General features: G+C 36.0%; 1 protein-coding gene and 1 long non-coding RNA gene across 2 annotated transcripts in view; one reads left to right on the top strand and one right to left on the bottom strand.

Moving 5' to 3' along the window:
- The window catches only part of LOC137212611 (filaggrin-like), an 83,335-nt gene that overhangs the window by 17,471 nt on the left and 41,982 nt on the right, over window positions 1–23,882 (top strand).
- On the bottom strand, window positions 4,491–22,199 carry LOC137219361 (uncharacterized). The gene is made up of 3 exons (XR_010941088.1): window positions 21,859–22,199; window positions 20,832–20,949; window positions 4,491–7,598 (listed from the first exon to the last, which is right to left on the bottom strand). It is a non-coding gene; the product is annotated as an uncharacterized lncRNA (long non-coding RNA).

The raw sequence follows: 23,882 nt of genomic DNA, 5'->3' as shown, positions 1-23,882 counted from the left end.
ATCACTAGGGGCTAATTTCTCCACACTTTGTTCTTCTATTCCAAAGATATATTGACTTTTCCTTTATACTTATACTGTACATGAATTATAGAATCATTTCGTCAGATTCTACTGAAAATCCTTGAAGGATTTTAAAAGGAATTGCATTTAATTTTTTTATTAATTTGGAGACAACTGACCATTTAACCATTTCTCAATTTATTCAGGTTTTCTTTTATATCCCTCTGTAAATTTTTTTTCCTATAAAGATATTGCACTTTTTCATTAGGTTTACTTGGGGACACTTTATATTTTTGTTGTTAATGTACATGGGATTTTTCTATTATATTTTTGAATTGGCAATTTTTAGGAAGCTACTAATTTGTTTATGCTAATTGTATATTTAGTTAATGTGCTGTACTTTATTGTTTTCTTTGAATATTTTTCAATTAATTTTCTTGGGTACATTTTGTCTGAAACTGATAAGTGAATTATCTACCTTTTCCATATTTATGCCTCATTTCTTACTTTTATTGTAGTGAAATATACATAAAATAAAATTTACCATTTTAACGGAGTTTAATTGTACAGTCCAGTGGAATTAGTACATTCACATTGTTGTGTAACTATCACCACCATCCATCTCCAGAACACTTCCATTTGCCAGAACTGAAACTCTATACTCATTAAATAATAACTTCCCATTCCCCCTCCCCTCAACCCCTGACAACCACCATTCTATAGAGGTATCTATTTGGTTTTAACATACCAGTAGAAAATTGCATCATGCCATTTTCAATAACGTCCTCTCCCCATGTATTTGAAATGCTACCTCTAACATACTATTCCAGAGACAGACTATTTCTGTCTCTATGGATGTGACTGCTCTAGGTACCCCATATAAGTGAAATCATACAATATGTGTCCTTTTGTGTCTGGCTTATTTCACTCAGCATATTGTTTTAAGATTCATCCATGTTTTGGCATTCTGTCAGAATTTCATTCCTTTCTAAGGCTTAATAATATTCCATTGTATGCAGAGACTGTGTTTTATTTATCCATTCATCTGTCAATGGACATTTGGGTTGTTTCTACATTTTGGCTATAGTGAAAAGTGCTGCTATGAACTTAAGTATGCAAATAGCTCTTTGAGAACCTGCTTTCAACTCTTTCAGGTATCTATTCAGAAGTGGAATTGCTAACTCATTTCTTATTGGTTAAGACTATGAAGTATTAGTATTGATAGCAGGCATGCTTGTCTTATCAATGGTATGTTTCAGTATAATGTTTGCCATAGGTTTCTATTAAATAACATCTATCAGATTAAAGAAGTTCTCTTCTATTCCTAGTTTGCTGAAATTTTTACCATAAATAAGTTTTGAATTTTATCAAATGCTTTTTTTCAATCTATTGAGATGATTATATAGATATTCTCCTTTCTTTTCAATTTATTTTATGAATTGTATGATTGATTTTCAAAGACTGAACTGATCTTTCAATCTTTTGGTAAACTTCATTTGGTCCTTATTAAATATTTTTGATACTCTCCTAGATTTGATACACTAATATTTTATTAGGATATTTGCACTTCTGTGTTCATAAGTAAAATTGATCTATAGTTTTCTTTCCTAGGGCTTTTATAATTTTCATGTCAAGGTTATACTAACCTGAAAAAGCTGGTTGAGAAATTTTCACTCTTCTCTGTGCCCTGGAATAGTTCATATACAATATTTCTTGAAGGTTTAGCAAATCTAGCTCAAAAAAGTACTAGGCATCCTGCCTTCGGAGAGCTTGGAATAGTCAGTCTCTCATAGTCAAAATAGAAAGAATCAGAAATAGGTTTCTTGGGCTAACTTTGGTGGTTTATATTTTCTTAGAAAAGTATCCATGTCATTTTCAACTTTATTAGTATTTAATTGCTCATACCACCTTATTTTAAAATCATTATTTTACCTGTAGCTATTCCTGCTAGCTTTTTTTTTTCTTTTTGGCTGTGTTGGGTCTTCGTTGCTTGGCGAGGGCTTTCTCCAGTGGCAAGTGGGGGATACTCTTCGTTGCAATGTGCAGGCTTCTCATTGCAGTGGTTTCTTGCAGAGCACGGGCTCTAGGCACGTGGGCTTCAGTAGTTGCAGCACGCAGGCTCAGCAGTTGTGGCTCACGGGCTCTAAGAGTGCAGGCTCAGTAGCTGTGGTGCACAGGCTTAGTTGTTCCACAGCATGTGGGATCTTCCCGGACGAGGGCTCGAACCCATGTTCCCTGCATTGGCAGGCGGATTCTTAACCACTGTACCACCAGGAAAGACCCCCCCCCCTTAGCTTTTTTACTGTTCTTTAAAGTCATTTTTATGGTTATTCTCTTTATTTATGTTATTATTCTTTTAAAAGAATGCCCATGGTTTGGGGGAGAAATATAACTTTTCTCTATCAATTTCTGCTTTTATCTTTATTATTTTCCTCATTCTATTTCTTTTGGGCTTGTTTCACCATTCCTTTTCTACTTGAAAGTTTAGTTTACGTTCTTACACTTTTCTTTGCAGTTAATATCTTTAAGGCAGTAAATTTTCCTTTGAGTTTTTTACCTGCATTTCATGGATTTTAAATATACTGCTTTAGTGGTCATTCTATTCTAAATATTTTTTCATCTCCATTTTTATTTTCTGTGTGTCTCATGAAGTACCTAGAATTCTATATGTTGTTTTCTATATGTGCGATTTTAACATTTCCAGATATATGGAATATTTGGTTTTTATTTTGTTTTACCTATTCTTCAATGTTGATTTCTACTTTTTTATTGTAGTAAATTAATGTGGTATTTTTTATATCCAATTTTTGCAGTTTGTTGACACTCCCTGTGTAATTTGGTATATGATCAACTTTTATTAATTTTGCATGTGCTATTGAAAAGAACGTGTATTCTCTGTTGAAAGCAGAGTTTAATATATATCTCCTAACCTATAAAAGCTTGTTAGCTGTATTATTCAAGTCTTCTGTATCTTTTTCACTTGATGATTTTGACTTCTAACAAAAGTATGAAGGCCACCTACTATAATTGTAGACTTCTCCATTTTTTTCTTTATTTTAATTAGTTCTTAATTTATATACCTCAAAACAAAGTATTAGGTGTTAAAAGTTCTTCGCAGATATTTTTGTGAATTTTTCCTTTCACCAATATGTTATACCTCTAATTACCAGTATGTTCCACTTTTAATTCTATTTTATCTGATACTAATTTTAATGTTTATGTGGCATATCATTTCCATCCCTCTCTTTTTATCCTTTATTTATAATTTTATTTTATGTATATCTCTAGTAAATAATATATGGCTAAATATCAGTTATTTATTTCTCCAGCGTTTATATCCATTAATATAAAAGGTTATAATTTAAAACCACTCATTTTATCATGGGAAAAAACTACAAAGGAAGAGTATGAAATGGGATGGCAGAAATGTCTTACTATTACCATAATTTCAAAAATGTAAATGGTCTAAACTAACCAATGAAATGACAGAGGATTTCAGATTTGATAACACAAAAAAGATTCAACACATGGTGTCTACAAAAGACATGCTTAAGACAAAGGCACAGAATGGTTGAAAATAAAATGATAAAAAATAAATCAAGCAAATATGGACCAAATAAAATTGGAGTAGAATTCTTAGTATATGAAAAAGATATTTTGGAAAATATAAAAAAACAAAGGAGACATAACTGTCAAAATATATAGGTACCTAATAATCAGGCTTAAAATGTAACAGACAACTAAAACAATTCCAGGGAAAAATAGATGAATAAATAAATATGATTTTCAAATTTTAACATGCTCTCTCAGAAACTGATAGCTCAATCAGGCAAATCCATCTAGTTTTTGGGTTAAAAAAAATTATGAAGAGAATGGAGAAACAATTATGAACTAAATTATGATGCTAATACTGCATATCAAAATTTGTGGAACAGATATCAAACAGTTCTTAGAGGGAAATTCATGGCATTAAATATACGTATCAGGAAAAAAAAAGGTAAAAATAAATGTGCTAAACATTCAGATAAAGGCATGGGAAAAGAGCAAGAAGGAACAAAAGAATAAAGTCAGAAATCAATGAATTAAAGAACAAAGGGATTGGGGATTAATTTAAAAAAGCTATTTCTTTGAAATGATTAATAAGATGGACAAAGCTCTGCCAACACTGATATAACACTAAAAAAGATGAGATACAAATATAGCAAATATATAAAAGAAGACGTGACCACTGAACATAAGGTAACACATTTGAAAATTGAGATTAAAAGGATATATTCCTATGAAAAATATAAATTGCCAAAACTGATGCAAGAATAAATTCAGTCGGCCAATAAGTATTGAAAAAATTTAAATAATAATTGAAAGTCTTTTCTTCCTACCTTAAAATAAATTCACAACAAGATATTTAGTGAGTTTTACCAGAATTTTAAAGACTTAGTTCATATTATACAAATTCTTTCAGAAAAGAAAAAGAGTAAAAGCTACCCAGCTAATTTTATAAAATAGTATAATCTTTATTCTAAAACTAGATATGAGTATTACAATAAAAGAAAATTATAATCCCATATAATTTATAAAAGTATATCCAAAAAATTATAAATAAAATATTAGGTAACCATATCTGACAGCACATTTTAAAATAATATCATGATCAACCAAGGTTTATACCAAGAATGCAAAAGTGATTCAAAATCAGATAATCTACCTTTGTAACTTGCCACATTAATATGCTAAAAGAGAAAAATAATCTGTTTATCTCAATAAAGTAGAAAATGTATTTGAAAAATCTCAATGCATATCAGAGTTAAAAACTCATACTAGAAGTAGATGGGAAGTTTATCAACTTGGCAAAGATTACACATCAAAAACTTACAGTATATCTCATAATAATGAAGGAAGTTTAGAGGCATTCGTTTCAGAAATAAAATCAGGGACAATATTGCTGTTAGTATTTAACAAAATATGAGGTATCCTGCCCAATGCTATAAAGAAAAAGAAGGGAGAAGTATATTGATTGGGGGAAAGAATGAGAGAGAGAAAACCATCATTATTTGCAGATGATATGATCCTCTAGCTAGAAAAAAAATACAATCAGCAAATTATTACAATTAATAAAATAATTCAATAAGTTTATGAGTAAGGTCAACTTACAAAAATTAAAAGCATTTCTTTCTCACCAAAAGTAACCAATCAAAAAGTGTATTAAAAAACAAGATATCATTCAGACTAGCAACAAAAATACTATGTAACTAGAAATTAATGATAATACATAATACCTTCAGGGAGAAAATTTTTTAATCTAATAAAGAACATAGAAGTTCATCTGAATAAATTAAGAGACATCCCATCTCTTGGTTGTGATGACAATATTATAAATATATCCATTTATCCCATATTAATCTATAATTTTAATACAATCATAAATACCTCAAATATTTTTGAAGTTTTTTGAGAAAGGTGATAACTTTATCTAAAATTTTTATGGAAGAATAAAGATCCATGAATAAGTATGTCAACATTTCAAAAAAAGAGCAAAAAGGAAGAATATGTCCTATGAGGTATTGAGAAATACCACAGTCAGAATAATAAAAATGTGTGATATTATTGCAAACAATAAATCAGTGAAACATAATGGAGAGCTTAGAAATATAACCTTGCTTATATGGGAATTTAATATACAATAAAACAGGTACCACATATCAGTGGGAGAAGGACAGATTACTTAATAAATGGAGTTGCAAACCTAGTTCATGCTATAGATTAAAATAAAATTGGATCTTTACCTAAAACTACATCAAAGGTAGACTGCAAATGCAATAAAGATCTAAATGAGAAACATAAAACTATAAAGTAAATAGAGGAAAATAACTTTGTAATCTCTGGGTAGGAAAGGACACTGTCGACAGAACTTTATATACACACATTTTTTAAAATAGTGATTATTTTTATGAAAACATAATTAAAGATTTCTGTTCAGTGAAAGGCACCATGACAAAGTTAACAGACAAGTAACAGATTGGGAGAAATTACTTGCAGGGTCTACATCCAACAATGGATTAATATAAGAATATACAAGGAACTCTTTCTAAAACAATTAACAGAAAAATGGGAAATACATTTGAACAGGCAATTTATGGAATAGATAATCAAATTACTTTAGAAACATACACAGAGATGCTCAAACTTATTAATTAGGGAAACACAAATGGAAATAACAGTGAAATAGACTAGATAAGCTAGGTGTCGCTTGGGGTGTATGTGGGTTTAGGAAACACTTTGGGTAGAAAAGTAAAGTAGTACAGCTGTTGCAAAGAGCGGTCTCAGTATTTTGTCAAATCAAGCATACACATACCCTACCACCAGGCAACTCTACTTTTGTGTTTAGAGCCTCAGAAAACACTTCTCAAACATCCCTAATGAACATAAAAGGATATTCATTGTTTTTCATACTGGGGAATTGCAAGCCATCTGAGTGTCCATTACTGGGGAAGCACATAACTATACAGATAGGTACACATCGGTGGCACAGTTACAAGCAATGGGGTAGATATACATAGAGCAGGAGGGATGCTAAGTGAAAAAGGTAAGAAACAGAATGAGATCTACCACATAATAGCACTTACATAAAAGAAAACTACATGCACACAAAAATAACAATGCATATTTTAAAGAACATATACAAAATTAAAAGATATACAGTAAACTCATTAGAACAATTGTCTAGTGGGTGAGGGACAGAGGAATGTGACTGAAGAATGGGGATATAAGTTAATCAATCAATCAACCATTCCAAAAAACTCTGCATAGACCAATAAGGATATTGGTCTACAAATATAAATTAAATGAATGAATGCATGGATAAATAAATTGATCCAATGTATAATATAAATTTTTAAGTTAAAAGAGTTATCTTAGTTTCACAGGACAGTTACTAGACCTTTAGAGTTAGACATCTTTAATCCTTACAATAAAATTCAACACAATTTGTTATTGAACTGGAATTCCGGTTTTCTAGCCAAATATAACAGCCTTACCATATCCTAGAATTGATAACATGGTGGTAAATTGAAATTGAGGATTTGACTTTGTACTTGGCCATGAACACACTGCTTAGCATTTTTCTTGTTAAAAAAAAAAAAAAGGATAATATGCCATGAAGTGAGGAACATGATTAACTCAAATCTCTACAACTGGAATTTAAGAAAAAAGAAGAAAAAAGTCCTTGGTGTCCTGGGCATTGATGGTCTCAAGTCAGCAGAAAGTCTGGGGTCAAAGTCTATGAAAAGTAATATTATAAGATCACAAAACTGTCTATGAGAAGGGGAAAACACCTTGGGCAGAGTGAAGGCACAGGAAAGAATAAAAGACCTAAGAACAAATGGATTCTGGATCTCTGACTTCAGAAGATAAAAGGAAAGTTAGACAAGGGAAAATTAAATCATCTTCTAAATAGGAACCATGCTTAGACTGCCAGGTAGCTTCCAATGTTGGACAGGGCAGGAGCCACAGACACACACTCCTCTTTCTGCAGGGGTTCCAGAAGCAGGTTTCCAACATCCTCAGGCAGGCCCCTACTCTTGCTCACAAAAGAATATATCCTTAAAAAAAAAAGTATAATGTGACGAATATTGGTTCAGTCTTTGGTTTGGAGGGAAAAGGAAGCCATGAAAGAGTTGGCAGGGAGGGCTTGTTTTTCCTCCTCCTCCCCTTTCTCTATTATCACTCTTTCCTTAACATGCCCTAGTTGCTATGTTTTTTATATTTATTATATGTTCAGAACACAGTAAAAAGCAAATAGCAATTATAGCAGTTAGTTCTACTTCCATCTGAAGTAACAGAAAAATTCAACTCAAACTTTATTAAATGAAAAGGGGAATTTATTGGTTCATGTAATCTAAAAGTTCTGCATGGGTCTTGCAGACAGTACTCAATCCAAGGCTCAAATGGTATCATCAGGGTTGAGGGAGTCTCTTAATTTCTAGCTCTGCTTTCCTCTCTGCTGACTCTATTTTCAGGCAGACTGCTGACATATAGTTGCAAGATGGCTGCAGTAGTTCAGACTACATGCTTCCAGGTTCAAAGCTCAAGGTGTAGCGGGTGGGGGAGCATGGAATGATATCTCTTTACTGGTGGTTCCCACAAGGGTCCTGAGATTCACTCTGCCTGAATCAGCCCAGGTTACATGCCCACTTAACTGTTACCAATTATATCCAAGAGACATTCTTCACCTCAGAGTCAAAGCTAGACCTTCCACCCCACCCAACCACATGGAATAAGAATGGGAAATGGGTGAATTCTGACGTGAAAATCAGGCGCTGTTGCAGAAGGTGGAATGTACAGAAAGGAGACAAATAATAAATGTACCTAGAGTAATTTTCACCAAGTTTTTTTTTTAGTATTTTCATTTACCATTCACTGTTCCCTTAAAGCTACTCTTTTCCTAAAACAGATGAAAACCTTCTCCCTGATCTCCCAGAGTTAGTAAAGCCATCCAACAGACCACCCTGCACCTTTCAATAACCTCCACATTCTCATGGAAAGGGGATCAAATATTGAAGAAAAATGAAAAGAGGTATATTTCATGCTCTTCTCTCTTGATGAAAACACGTGTAAAAAATCAAAATAAGAATGTGTCACATTGAGTTATCAATTCTGTTAAGATTTCATAATAACATAATATTAGTAATTGTCATTTATTAAACACCTGCTATAATGTCAGGCAAAGTGCCAGACCACTGACATATAATTCACTTAATATCCTTGACAACCATGCATATTATGTATTATTATCCCTACTTTAAAGATGAGGAAACAGAGTCAAGAAGGTTAAGAAGGGCTTCCCTGGTGGTGCAGTGGTTGGGAATCCGCCTGCCAATGCAGGGGACATGGGTTCGAGCCCTGGTCCAGGGGGATCCCACATGCCGTGGAGCAACTAAGTCCGTGCGCCACAACTACTAAAGCCCCTGCACCTGGAGCCCGTGCTCCACAGTGGGAGAGGCCGCCATAGTGAGAGGCCAGCACACGGCAGCAAAGAGTGGCCCTGCTCGCCGCAGCTTGGGGGTGGGGGGGCACGTGCAGCAACGAAGACCCAACACAGCCAAAAATAAATATGTAAAAAATAAATTAAAAAAAATTTTTAATTAAAAAAAAAAGGTGGTTAAGAAATCTGCTCAAAATCACAGAGCTGGTACTTCGAGGAGCCAATAGTCAAAGGCAGTCTGTAGGACTTGTGAGACTGGGCTCTCAACACTATACCATGGACTTTGGGATCTGGGCACCAATTAGGCACCAATATTGTGACCACAGTGTTATTTCAATGCAATCCTTTCATGTACCTCATCTGAAAAGTTCTTATAATTAGGAATTTCATGGAGAAAATGAAGTGATTAGTTGAGGATTAATAAATTCATACTATAAAAAGAACTGCAAATAGTCTTCTATGAACTGCTTTAAGCACAGATATATATGAAATACTACCAGAGTATACTTTGCAAGTGTAACTGATGGCCGGGTTAGAAAAATGATAGAATGAGTTCAAGAGGCAGAATCTGGGAAATATGGGTTTAAATGGTTAAACACAAATTGAGAACAAAAAATACTTCAATTTCTCAAGGACTGCCACAGCAGAGCAGAAAAGTCATCCTGAAAAAAGCCAAAGACAGAAGATCTAGGTTCCAGACTAACACACTGGTTTGATAATCCACACTGTAGGATGCCAAGAAAAGATGTCTGATACAGCCCTGGAGGACTTTGCCTCAAGTTGTTAAGATATCCTAAAATGAGATAAATCCCTTGAAATGAATGCTCTTAGAAATTGAGAAAATCTGGTCATACTTTAGGCAACACTGGTAAAACAAGTAGAAATGTTGGTGGGCCAAGAGTCCATCTCTACTTCAGCAAGATCACCATTGATGAGGAAATCTATGAGGTTAAAAGAGCATTATTCATCTCACGAAGTCACATTTAAGGACTTTGGAGCCTTCGGTCTCAGTGATTCTGGACATACGGTAATTTAGAGTCTGAATGACTGCTTTTAACTTTTGCTGTAAGCAGAAATTATAAATAATATGCCAGAGTGGTTCTGATGTTCACCTTCTGAACCCATCAGTCCCCAAACTATTAGACTTCTGGCCCTATAGCTAAGCCGCATACATTATTCCGGGCCCTCCCCCAACTACACCTGGGTGATAGGGGTGTGATGTAGTCAGTATCTGGAGCTGGGCTACACCAAGAGTCACGGAGATTATTAGCCAAACATGTGCCTAATCTACAGAGTGTAGGTGGTGAATTATGAGTAACCAGAAGATTTGCAAGGGGGAACCAATGTCCAAGTTGATAAAAAAGTGGGTGCAGAGCAGTTAGAGGGGTCTTCAGGTACTGGAAGTTCAGTGAGATCCCTCATCACCCAGAACAAGTACTGACCTTCAGCAGGAGGAATTTAAGAATGGAAGTTCCCCAAAGTTCAGGAATCAACATCAGGTCACCTGTTCTACTACTCTGGCTTTGATCCCTCTCAGTAGTGATAACTAGGTCTCTGCTTGGCTCCTGGTCCTGGAGTGTCCCATGTTAGGAGCTCTTCTTTATTTTTCTGCCTTCCCTACTTCCAAAATTAAAATCCTGCTACCCGTGAACTGATATTGTTGATACCAACTCCCCATCACCTCTCCATCTAAATCTCCTATTCCTGGCTTCTCAATCATTGAGTTTTGTCCACCTGTCAGACCCTACTTTACTGAGGCTGCCCCTCCCTAACCTGTCTGCCTACACCAGCTATTGCCAGCCCCTCCCTAACCTGTCTGCCTACACCAGCTGTTGCCAAAACTCTAACCTATTGCCTCTTGTTTTATTCCCTCCCTCAACTTCTGTGTCCAATGCATTGTCAAGCTCTAATTCTGAAATGTCTCTTCTCTTCAATCCCACTGCCAACACCTTAGTTTGGTACCTCATTATCTCCCCTCTTTTTTCAAACTGGCTGCACCCTTGCCTGTATCAAATTCAATTCACCATCCATACTCCTACAGTTATTCTTACTAAATAAAAATCTGATTCTGTCACTTTTCTACTTAAAATTCTACTTAAAAATTCTACTTAAAAAAAATTCAGTTGTTCTCCAATGTAAATAAGATAACATCACATGACTTAGCATGGCTTTTGAAACCTTTCCATATGGCCTTTCAGGTCAATCTTCCCATGTTCTGTCCCACAAAATCCAATAAATGCAATCTTTAAAACTCAGCTCAGATGTCATCTCCTTTGCAACTCTCTAAAGGAGAATGAGCTAAAATAAACAAGAGGGACTGCATCAAACTAGAACTTCAAATAATACATTGAAAAGGCAACCTACAAGTTGGGGGAAAATATTTACAAATCATATATCTGATAATGGGTTAATGTAAAAATATATAAAGAACTCACACAACTCAACAGCAAAAAAGCAAATAATCCAATTTAAAAGTGGGCAAAGGATCTGAATAGATATTTTACCCCAAAAGACATACAAATAGCCAATAGGTACACGAAAAGGTGCTCAGCATCACTAATAAACAAAGAAATGCAAAGCAAAACCATGATATCACCTCATACCTGTTAGGATGGCTATTATGAAAAAGACAGGAGATAAGTTTTGAGGATGTGGAGAAAAGGCAACACTTATACACTGTTGGTAGGAATATAAATTGATAGAGCCACCGTGGAAAACATTATGGAGGTTCCTCAAAAAACTAAAAATAGAACTACCATATAATCCAGCAATCCCACTCTTGGGTATTTAACTGAAGTATCAGTATCTCGAAGAGATATTCTCATATTCATTGCAGCATTATTCACAATACCAAGATATAAAAACAACTTAAATGTTCTTCAACATATGAATGGATAAAGAAAATTTGATATAAAATATATATATTTATACATTATATATATAATGGAATATTTTTCAGCCATAAAAAAAGGAAATCCTGCCATTAGTAATAACACAGATGAAGCAAAGGACATTACACTAAGTGAAATAAGAAAGACAAATACTGTAAAGTATCGCTTATATGTGGAATCTAAAAAAAGTTGAGTTCATGGAAACAGAGAACAGAATGGTGGCTGCCAGGAGCTGGAAAGTAGGGGAAATAGGGAAAATGGGGAGACGTAGGTCAAAGCATAGAGACTCTCAGATGTGAGAAGAATAAGTCCTGAGGATCTAATGTGCAGCATGGTGACTATAGTTAATACGGTATTGTACAATTGAAACCTGCTGAGAGTAGATCTTAGGTGTTCTCACCACAAAAAGAAAAGAGTTAACTATGTGAGGTGATACATGTGTTAATTATCTTGATCTTGGTATTCACTCCACAGTTTATATTTATATCAGATCAACACACTGTACCCTGAATATATACAATTATATTTGTCAATTATTCCTCAATAAGGTTTGGGGAAAAGTTAAAAAGTGGAAGAAAATGAACTGCTTCCTCATTTGTCTTTCCATTATGGTTTATAAATACCTTCACCATAACATATATCACATTGTATATATATGTTTTCTTCATTAGATTATGAACCCTTTGAGGACAGGGAGCATGACTTCTTCACTGATGACCCCATGACAGGTATGATGACTGGTAGGTAGTCAGCTGGTAACAGATGTTTGTTGAATGACTGAATGATCCCTGAATACTGTGACCTGTTCTTCATCTGAACTTCCCTCTGACACCTGCAGAAATTGTCCCTCCAGAATACACTCTAATCTATCTTCTGTCTATAATATCCCTATATATAAAGGGAGCATGTAAGAAGGGGAGTAGGAGCTTATTCCAAGTTCTAGCCTCTCCCGATCTTCCACATTCTCCTGTAATTACTGGCGTATGCTAGACCCCATCTGAACAGGTGATATTGGTGAAGTCTGGTCATAATGGCTATAATGTCTCTGTCCTAGCTTGCTCCTGGATTCTTTTTTTCCAGTTTCCTAATACTGCACCACCCTGTTATCAAAATTCAGTTTCTATGGAACATGGAAAGGGGACTAGTCAATCCTTTAGTGCTGATACTAGTCTTTGCCGATGTGACCACTCTGAAGATTTCATAATCTCTCTGTTCATAACCATTCAAAAATTAAGTCATGAAGGCTTTTTCTTTAACTACAATGAGATGATCAGTTTCATTTGTATCATCTCTTCTATTATTTTTTTCTCTTCTTACTTTGTCCCTAATTGTTAGAGAAAACTTTCATATAACACAGTACTGCATAGATGCTACTCCCATCTCACCCTAGAAAGCTTCTGGCCATCTCTGCATTGTACTTGAGGGGTGTAACAAATCACCATGATTTTTTGAAAAGTAACATCTTATTGGTGTAAGTGCTCCTGGGAAACATTTCCCCACTATTCAAAAGACATGTCTTTAATCATTGTTTTCTCTGTGACCGTCTCTCTCACACATATTCTCATTTTTGTGTGTGTGTGTGTGACTCTTGCATCTGCATTAGCTGGAATGATGTGTTACACACACACACACACACACAAGATTAAAGTAAGAAGAACCTGAGGTCACTATTGGGAACTTGAAATTTTTCCTTGGGCTCAACATTACTTTCTTTTACTATTGTCTTGGTAAATACAAGCTATGAGTAAAGGTGGAGATACTGCTCCACCACTGGATAGCTAAGCAGGAACATCAGCTACAACTACACCAAGGAATTCAAGAGAATATTCAACCTGGAAAGACTCCACCTCCAAAACAGCACCTCCCAGGAAATGACTACAACTCCTGTAGGAAATCATTTAACCACAAATTCCAACTCCCTTTCACTCCTACAGCCTCAGTCACACATCTCAAAGGGCTGTTCCCTTGAATTGTGACAACCTGACCCACATAAGGAGCCCAGAGGCCATATGGCAGCATAATGCCTTTCTAGCCCATTGGATAGGAAAAGGGAGGGAAAACCACTAATGAATAATTGCAATTGAAATCCTATAATTTCTGATTTGTCAATAACTCTGACATTTGGGGCATTTTCTTTATCCCATAACAAATCCTTGTAGCTACAAGATGTAACTGTGGACACCTAAAATGCCTCTGAAACCATTTCACTGTCTGGTAACGGCAAGGCAAAGGATAAGTTCTCTCTGAGGATAGAGAAGATGCCCCACATCCCAGAGTTTACTATTCCATGGTCAGTAATTTTAAGGGTTTGGGGGGAAATCCTTTGGTATTTAAAGGTAAAAGCTAATATGCAAGAGGGATCAGGTCTGTTTGCAGGAAGTGGAATATGAAAACATACCCCATGTATATATAGGGTACAGTGGAAATTCCACTATAAAGTGGAATTGATAGTCCTGTTACCCCTGCAGTTAGTAAACTGCACTGATCAAATAGCCGTATGAGCTGAGTGTAATCAAGTCAGGCAAAGAAATTTACTTGAATCATAGAATCACAGCTCTCAGGTGGAAAGAGGGATTTATCAGACATCCCCCCAGTGCTCCTCTACTTAATGACCCTCCAAAATATCCCTGTCTCATGCTCATCTCCCAGTAACAGATGTAACCTGGTGCAACACAAAGTGCATTTGGAGTGAAAAATCTGAGTTGGAGGCCAGGTCTTGAATTGCTGATTAATCAGCCATGCAACATTTGACCTCCTGGTCGTCACCCACAATGTGAGGAGCCTAGGCTAACTGACTGCCAGCAGCTCATCCAATTCCACATTCTCTACGCAGTCACAGAGAAACATCTCCAAAGATAATTCTTTTCATGTTTGGACAATTCTGACTATTAAAATGTTCCTACTTATACTAAGCCAAAATACGCTTCCCTACAGTTTCTACCTATTTATCTGAGTTTTTATACAACCCAAGCATAATAAGAGCTTCTCGTATCATTGAAAACAGATATTCTTCTCCCACCATCTGCTTCTCACTCGGTTCCCTTTACCACCTATCTAGCCAATCACCCTATTTACTTCACTCAGAACACATAACAATTTGACAACATCCCTATTGAGAAGTGGGTGTCAGAACTGAATTAAAAAGCTACAGAAACAATCTGACAAGTGCTGAGTGAAGAACACCATCACTTATTTTGTTCTAATTAATGTGCGCTTTTAATGCAGTCTGAAATAGCATTACCTTTTGGGCTACTACATCACACTGCCACTACCACAATACCCCTTCTTTTACTCATGGCTTCTACCCTGTCCTTGGGAAGTTTAATTTAGAACCAAAGTCAGAATCTTACTTTTACTTCAGTAAGATTCACTTTTATTAAATTTGAGCTATTTGTGTGACATGCTAAAATCTCCTTGGATCTTCAGTCTATCCTAAAAATATTTGCCATCTGCCCACATTTTCTTTTGTTTTTCTTTTTTCTTTTTTTCTGGCTGCACCGTGCAGGATCTTAGTTCCCCGACAAGGGAAGGAACCTGAACGGTTCCTGCATTGGAACCGTGGGGTCTTAACCACTGGACCACTAGGGAAGTCCCTCTGCCCACATTTTCATGCAAGTTATTGGCTGGAATATAATGATCATAACATGGTCAAGAAAACAATCCTGGAGCAGACTACTAGGACTGCCCTCTACATTGATAGGAATCTGTAAGATTTGTGTCTTCTGGGCGTGAAACATCAGATCCCAGATTACCCCATCCTTGCCACTCTCTAGACTCCACTTTTCTCAGCTCACTCACACTGCTGGCCCTGCAAACGATTTCCACAGTTAAGGTCACCCAGGACATAGGGCACTTTGAGAGAAACCAGTTTAAATTACCAAAAATATAAATAAAGCTAAGAAAAAAAGAAGAAAAGCTCACACCCAAAGCAATGTGGTGTACTGGGAGTAATGTGGGAGTTGGAGTGAGAATGACCTGGGACTGAATCTTTGGTCTGTAACTTACTCGCTAGGTAACCTTGTGCACCCCATCATTATCAGTTTCCTCATCTCAAAATTACGGGTAATAATAATGCCCTCACAGGGCTGTTCTGAGGGTTAGAAGAAATACGTGCAAAATCTTAGCACATTCTTGGCACATGATGGGCATGCAATATAGATTACTACCATTATTATAGCCTGGTAAGAGAGAGACAATAACAATAACTCCTGGCACAAAAAGACAATTAAACCCAGGAAGAAAAGAGGAGAAAATGAAGACCTGTGTTCTGTGGATGTTAACTAATGTTCCACAAAAGAAAAGAAAGAACTGGTGGTCTCTTAAGGTTAAAAACGAGGGCATTAAACAAAGTTTTTAAAATTCAGGCATATGAATACCTCACTGACTCTAAAACAAGATCACCTCTCCACCCACCCCCACCCCCACAACCATCCCACCCTTGCGTTTATTTGATCATGTCTCAGGAACTATTACAGGGCCCAAGAACACAAAAGATGACTCAAGACCCAGTCAATACCAGGGTGAGAAGAAACACAAAATGGGGCACTGCGGGTCTGGGAAGATCCCAGGTGCCGCGGAGCGGCTGGGCCTGTGAGCCATGGCCGCTGAGCCTGCGCGTCCGGAGCCTGTGCTCCGCAACGGGAGGGGCCACAGCAGTGAGAGGCCCGCGCACCGCCAAAAAAAAAAAAAAAAAAGGGGCACTGGGCACTACAGACACATAAGTAAATAATTAAAATAAAATATCACCAGTGCTATAAGAGAGATGAATACAGAGTATGTGTGGGAACAGCGATCCATCTGGAGATGTAAGGTAAGGCTTTATGAAGGACGTGGTGATTTTGGAGGATCTTAAAGGATAAAGAGAAGCTAAGGTTGAGGGACTCCCCCAGGTAGTAAGGACAGCATGTAGAGAATCTGAACAGTGGTGGACCATTAAAATAACATGCGAGGAATGTGGATCAGGCTAGAGTGACTTTCCCATAAAATACAGGTGATAAGAGAAGCAGCTAAAAAGATACAAATTCATTCCTACTGTGAAGGGGCTTATATGTCAAGTAAAGAAATTTGGAATTTTCCAGGCAAGCAGGAGTCACCAGAAGGAATGATATGATAAGAGTAAAAGATGAATCAGGCAGGCTAATAATGGAAGGGCTAGTTAGGACACTTTTTATTAATGTCCAATCCAAAGATGGTGAGGTCTAGAACTAAAATTGCTGCACTAGATATAGAGAACAGGCCTGCATATTAAGAATACTGGTCTAGGTAAAAGTGACATGTCATGACATTCGCATGAGGGCTAAAGACAGGGAGAAATGGAAAATGACTTTGCGGGGTTTTAGACACTCAGTGGATGGAGATGTCACTGACCAATATGTGGACCTCTGGAGGATGGTATATTTTGGTATAAGGCACGATAATGAGTTCAGTTTTGAACAGTATGGACTAAACTAATTAGGGGACATCCAAATGGAAACGTAATCTGTTCAACATACAGTCTGGAAATTAAGAGAGAGGCCAAAGATAGGTGTCTCCTGTATATTTACGAGGTTAATGAGAAAATCCACAGTTTAACCCACAGGAAGAGTAAATAGAGCATGTCTCTGATACCCCAATGTAATAAACTTGAAAATAAGAGTAATGATTCTTGCCCAATAAGTTCATGCCAGCTCAGAGTGATCACTGCTTCTAACTCAAGAGCCCCCTTTCTTGTTCAATTTTGGAAAGTCAAAATTAAATTTGCCTACCTTCTCTGAATTGCATACTCTGTAGAAGATCAACATTCATCATGGCAAGTTCTCTCAGGATTCAGAGATGGAATTCATAGATATAAAGGGACATGCAGGTAGGTGCTTGTGATGTTTGCTTAAATATAAATTGAATTTAAGTTTTTCAGAAATGTATATTCTACTCCTCTAGAAACAAGGATAAGGAAGTACACTTATCAATAGATAGTTATCAACCACCCACCATTCAAAGCAGGGGTAACAACAACCACAACAAAACCTAGAAGGTGTGGACCCTGCACACTAAGAACCCATGCTAGCCAAAGTGTACCTTCCATAAAATCTCCAGTATATGAGAATAATGTAAAGCTAAATTTGGAACTTGGCAAGACAAGTACAGATGAGGACATGAAGAAGTTGGGAAGCAAACACATTGCTAGAGAAATAATAGAGGTGGAGCTATGGGTGGATCTGGGTTTGGTTAGGAATGAATCAGACCAACCTACAGAAGATGGCTCCTCCCTGGATGGACCTGCTATAAAAAGGCCATTATCCCAGACTTCAGCACACAGCAAGCTCCTTCAGGCTACATTCTACTTGCTCTTCTGGTGAAGGAAGGAAGTAAGTAAGAGGAAATACATCTAACCTTGTCTACTTGCTCTTAAGCAAGGTGGAGATCTGGATGTATGTGTGGTCTGAGGCCACAAGTTCTGGATGTTTGGGGTTCTTTATTTTTAGTGGCAACGTTACTAAAAGTTTATTTTGACATAGAAGGAAAATGAGGGCATAACTTTGCTTTCTGCAAGGCTACTCTCTTAATACCGCTGGATTATCTATTTATCCATTCACTGAACAAATATATATTAACTACCTTCTATTTGCCCAGTGCTGCTCTTGGCTGATTATGTGGCAGTGGACAACGTAAACTCCCTACTCTTGGGAGCTTACATTTAGTAGGGGGAGACTTTCAGTAACAATAAATGAATAAAAATTTCAAATAGTGATAAGAACAATGAAGAAAATAAGAGAGTGATATAGTAAAGTTAGGAGGAGAGTACTTTAGATTGGAGGGCTAGAAAATGCCCCTCGGGGAATTATCTTTTGAGCAGGGATCTTAATGACAGATGAAACCAGTCAAGGCAAATGAGAGGATTCTAAAGCAGGAGTAAACTTGCTTTAAAGGACAAAAAGAAGTTAGTGTGCCTAGAGCATGTTTAACAGGAGGAACAGTGGTATATGGTGATGTCACAGAGCTAGACAGGGGTAGACCATGTAAACAGGGGCACAGTAGAGTTTGTACATCATTTTAAGTATATGAGAAGCCACTGGAGAGTATTAAGCAGGAGGAGTAAAAAGATCATTCTGAGCTGCTATGTGGAAAATAGGATAATAGGCAATGGTGGGAGCAGGGAGATGGACTGCAGTTTAGATGAGAGATGACAGCGTAATAGAAATAGTGAGAATTTTTTTCCCCCACGTCTTTACTGGAGTATAATTGCTTTACAATGTTGTGTTAGTTTCTGCTGTACAACAAAGTGAATCAGCTATATGTATCCATATATCCCCATATCCCCTCCCTCTTGTGCCTCCCTAATGGAATATTACTCAGCCATAAAAAGGAACAAAACTAAGTTATTTGTAGTGAGGTGGATGGACCTAGAATCTGTCATAAAGAATGCAGTAAGTTAGGGGGCTTCCCTGGTGGCGCAGTGGTTGAGAGTCTGCCTGCCGATGCAGGCGACATGGGTTCGTGCCCCAGTCCGGGAAGATCCCACATGCCGCGGAGCAGCTGGGCCCGTGAGCCATGGCCGCTGAGCCTGCGCATCCGGAACCTGTGCTCCGCAATGGGAGAGGCCACAACAGTGAGAGGCCCGCGTACCAAAAAAAAAAAAACAAAAGAATGCAGTAAGTCAGAAAGAGAAAAACAAATACCATCTGCTGACGCATATATACAGAATCTAAAAAAGCGGTACTGATGAACCTAGTGGCAGGGCAGGAATAAAGACACAGACGTAAAGAATGGACTTGAGGACATGGAAGGTAAGGGTAAGCTGGGACGAAGTGAGAGAGTGGCATTGACATATATACACTACCAAATGTAAAATGGATGGCTAGTGGGAAGCTGTTGCTAGCACACGGAGATCAGCTCGATGATTTGTGCCGACCTAGAGAAATAATTCTTTGCTCAAACCAAAATCTAGAAGTTATGCAGGATTCCAATCTTTCCTTTACACCACACTGATTCATCACCCTGACCAACCAACTCTGACTATAAGACGTGCCAATCCATCTTTCTCCCTGTCCACCACTACCATCCTAGTCGAGGCTATCCTTCACTCCCACCTCTATTATATAAAAATACCACAATTTATTTATTGTTTTTATTGATAGATATTTGGGTTGTTTCCATTTGGGGAGGTATTATAAATAATGGAGCTATGAACATTTTTGTACATGATTTTTGGTTACAAATGTGTATATATTTCTACTGGGAACATTCCTAGGAGTAAATTACTGGTTTTAGGTATTACCAAACAATTTTTGAAAGTACTTCTGCCAGTTTATGTTCCTTCTAGCAGTGTATGAAAGATCCGGTTTCTCCATATTCTCACTAATATTTGGAATTAGGATTCTTTTTCCCTTTTGTCTATTTTGTCATTTTGGTGGGGGTACTACTGTCTCACACTGTAATTTTAATTTGTATTACCCTGATGATTAACAAGGTTAACTTTTTGTGTTTATTAGCCATTTCGATATCCTGTTTTGTAAAGCTCCTCTGCTCTCTACCCATTTTTCTATTGGGTTGTCTGTATTTTTTGTACTGATTTATAGGAGTTATTTTTATATTCAGGATAGAGTCCTTTATTGGTTAAATGTGTTGCATATATCCTCCCACTCAATGGCTTTCCTTCTCTCCTTTAATAGAGTCTTTGAATAAACAGACATTCCTATTTTTAATGCAGTCCAATTAATCCATCTTTTTATCATTAATATTTTTTGAGTTCTATTTAAGAAGTATTACTCTACCCCAAGTTCTTGAAGATATTCTCCTATGTTGTCTCCTTTATCTTTTTATATATAAAATCCACCTGGGAACAAATTCATTTTTCCATATGGGAATTGAATTAACACAGCACCATGTATTCAAAAGACCATCCTTTCCCTGACAACTCTCACCACAATCTTTTTCATAAATTAAATGTGCATAATGATATAGGTCTGATTTTGGACTCTTACCTTTCATTTATCCATTTGCTTGGCATTGCATTGATGTCACGCTGTCTTCTTTTATAATGTACTTTGATATCCGGTATGTCCACAAACTTGGTTTTCTTCAATGTTGTCCTGGCTAATCCTGGACCCCCATATTTTAATATAAATTTTAGACACTGTAGAAAATTTTTCTATATACAGAAGACACATCAGTCTCAGTAATGACAGTTTTGTTACTTCCTTTCCAATTATTCTGTTTTTCATCCTTTGTCTTAACTGTTGCTCTGACTAGGACCTTCAATACAATGTTGAATAGGATATTAGCAGGTGTACTGATCTCATCCCCAAACTCAGAGAAAAGTTTTCAGCATTTAACCATTAAGTATGATGTTTGCTATAGCATCTTCATAGATATAATTGATATCTTTTATTTATAAAGAAAAATTAATATTGGATTTTATCAAATGTGCTTTTGCATCTGTTGAGAGGTTCATAGAATTTTTCCTCAGTATTCTATCAGAGTAGTTAATCAGTTCTCAAATGTTAAACCAAACTTGAATTTTTGGATTAAAATTTTCTTAAGTATGATGTATATTCTTTTTGTACAACACTGGATTCAGTTTATTATCTTCTTTCAGATTTTTGCATCTATATTTATGAAGGAAATTGTCTTGAAAATTGTTTCTTGTAATATTCTTGTCAGGTTATGGGTACTGAGGTTATGCTGGATTCATAAAATGAGTGTTCCCCCTTTTCCATTACCCTCAAACAATCTGTGTGATGTTAGGGTTATTTATTTCTTACACATTAAATAAAATTCACTAGTAAAGCCATCTGATTTGTAGTCACCCCTCCCCCCAACATGGAATATGTATTCATTTAAGATTTAATTTCTTTTTTTAAAAAGATTTAATTTCTTTAATAGATATAGGAATATTTAGGTTTTCTATTTCTTGTTGTTTTCATTTGCATAAGCATTTTTCTAGAAATGTGTCTATTTCATTTAAATTTTCAAAAATTTTGGTTAATGTTTTTTATAATATGCACTTACCTTTCTAATATCTGTAAAATCTAAAGCAATGTCCCCTTTTATTTTCCTGATATTGGTTACTTATGCCTTTCTCCTCTTTTCTTAATTTTTCAGGGTTTCTCAGTTTTATTAATTTTTCAAAAATCTTGGCTTTTGGGCTTCCCTGGTGGCGCAGTTGTTGAGAGTCCGCCTGCTGATGCAGGGGACGTGGGTTCGTGCCCCGGTCCGGGAGGATCCCACATGCCACGGAGCGGCTGGGCCTGCGAGCCGTGGCCGCTGAGCCTGCGCGTCCGGAGCCTGTGCTCCGCAACGGGAGAGACCACAACAGTGAGAGGCCCGCGTACCGTAAAAAAAAAAAAAAAAAAAAAAAAAAAAAAAAATCTTGGCTTTTTGGTTCCCTAAATTTGTTTTCTATTTCATTAATATCAGTTCTTACCTTTATTATTTCCTTTAGTATACTTTCTTTGGGCAGAATTTGTTGTTGTTTTTCAAACTTCTTGAGGTGTATGGTTAGGTTATTGATTTTTCAGCCTTTCTTCTTTTTTAATATATGTATTTAAGCTATAAATTTTTCTTTAGGCATGGAATGAATGTATCCCACAAGTTTTGCTATTTCATATTTTTCTCATTTACTTCAAAATATTTTCTAATTTCCATTGTAATTTATTCTATAACCTATTTGTTATTTAAAGGTTAGTGCTTAATTTCCAAACATTGGACATTTTTGTAGGTTTCTTTCTATCATTGAAATCTAGCTTCATTCCACTGTGGTACAAAACAAATTCTGCATGATTTCAATCCTTTAAAATTTGTTGAAACTTGCTTTATGACCAGCATATAGTAAATTTTTTAAAGTCTCATATTCATTTCAGTAGGATGTGTATGCTAGATTTGTTAGATGCAATGTTCAATACATATTAAAGTTTTATGAATAATTTTGTGGAGCTCTCCTACATCCTTACAATATTTTTATTTACTTGTTCTATCAGTTGCTGAGAGAAGTGTGTTACCCATTATAATTATAGATTTGTCAATTTGTCCTTATAATTCTGTCATTTCTTTTGTATGTATTATGAGGCTATGTTATTAAGTACATATCAATTTAGATTTTTATATCTTCCTCATGAACTAATCATTTATTGTTATGAAGTATTCTTCTAGTTATACTTTTTGTCTTAAAGTCTACTCTACAGGTATTAATATAGCAACAACAGCTTTCCTTTAGTATTTGAATAATGTATCCTTTTCCATCATATATCATATTTAAGTGTGTCTCTTGTAGGCATCATGTACTTGTTTTCTTTCAATCTAGTCTGACAATCTTTGTTTTTAAATTACAGTATTTAGTCCACTCATACTATTATTACTGTTTAAATCTATTTGGTTTAAATCTACCATATTACTACTTGGTTTCTATTATCCCACCTGTTCTATATTTCTTTTTCTCTTCTTGACTTTTTTGAATGAATTACATATTTGTCAGTTAATTTTTGTCATATTGGCTTATTAATTATACATTCTTTTACTATTCTTTTCATGCTTACCCTAGGGATTACAACACCTATCCTTGACTTATTAGAATATATTATAAAAACGACTTTAACACTACTCAAACAATTCAAGTATCCTATAGTACTTGAACTCAATTTACCGCCTCCAGCCTTAGGTGATATTGTTATGCATGACCATAAATCCTACAAAATATATTATTGTTGTTGTTTTCAATCAGTACCCATTTAGATTTCCCCACACACTTACTCTGTTGACATTTCTTCATTCTTTCCTGCCTCTCTGTGCTTCCAACTAGGATCATTCCTTACTATTTCCTTTACGGATCTGCTGGTGATTGGTTTTGTTTTTGTTTGCCTGAAAATATCCTTAGTTAAGCTTTCTTCTTCTTTTATACTTTCACTGAGTATAGAATTCTAGTACAGAACTTACTTTCCTACAGAAAGATGAGGAAAACATTTGTCTCCTGGCTTGCATTATTTCTTTTGAAAAGTCAGCTGTCGGTCTTACAGTTGCTCCTTTGAAGATAATGTGTT

The sequence above is a fragment of the Pseudorca crassidens genome, chromosome 2 (genome assembly GCF_039906515.1).
Source record: "Pseudorca crassidens isolate mPseCra1 chromosome 2, mPseCra1.hap1, whole genome shotgun sequence".
NCBI classification, from domain to species: domain Eukaryota; kingdom Metazoa; phylum Chordata; class Mammalia; order Artiodactyla; family Delphinidae; genus Pseudorca; species Pseudorca crassidens.
The sequence above is the reverse complement of the archived record's forward strand: the minus strand, read 5'-3'. Positions and strand labels throughout refer to the sequence as shown.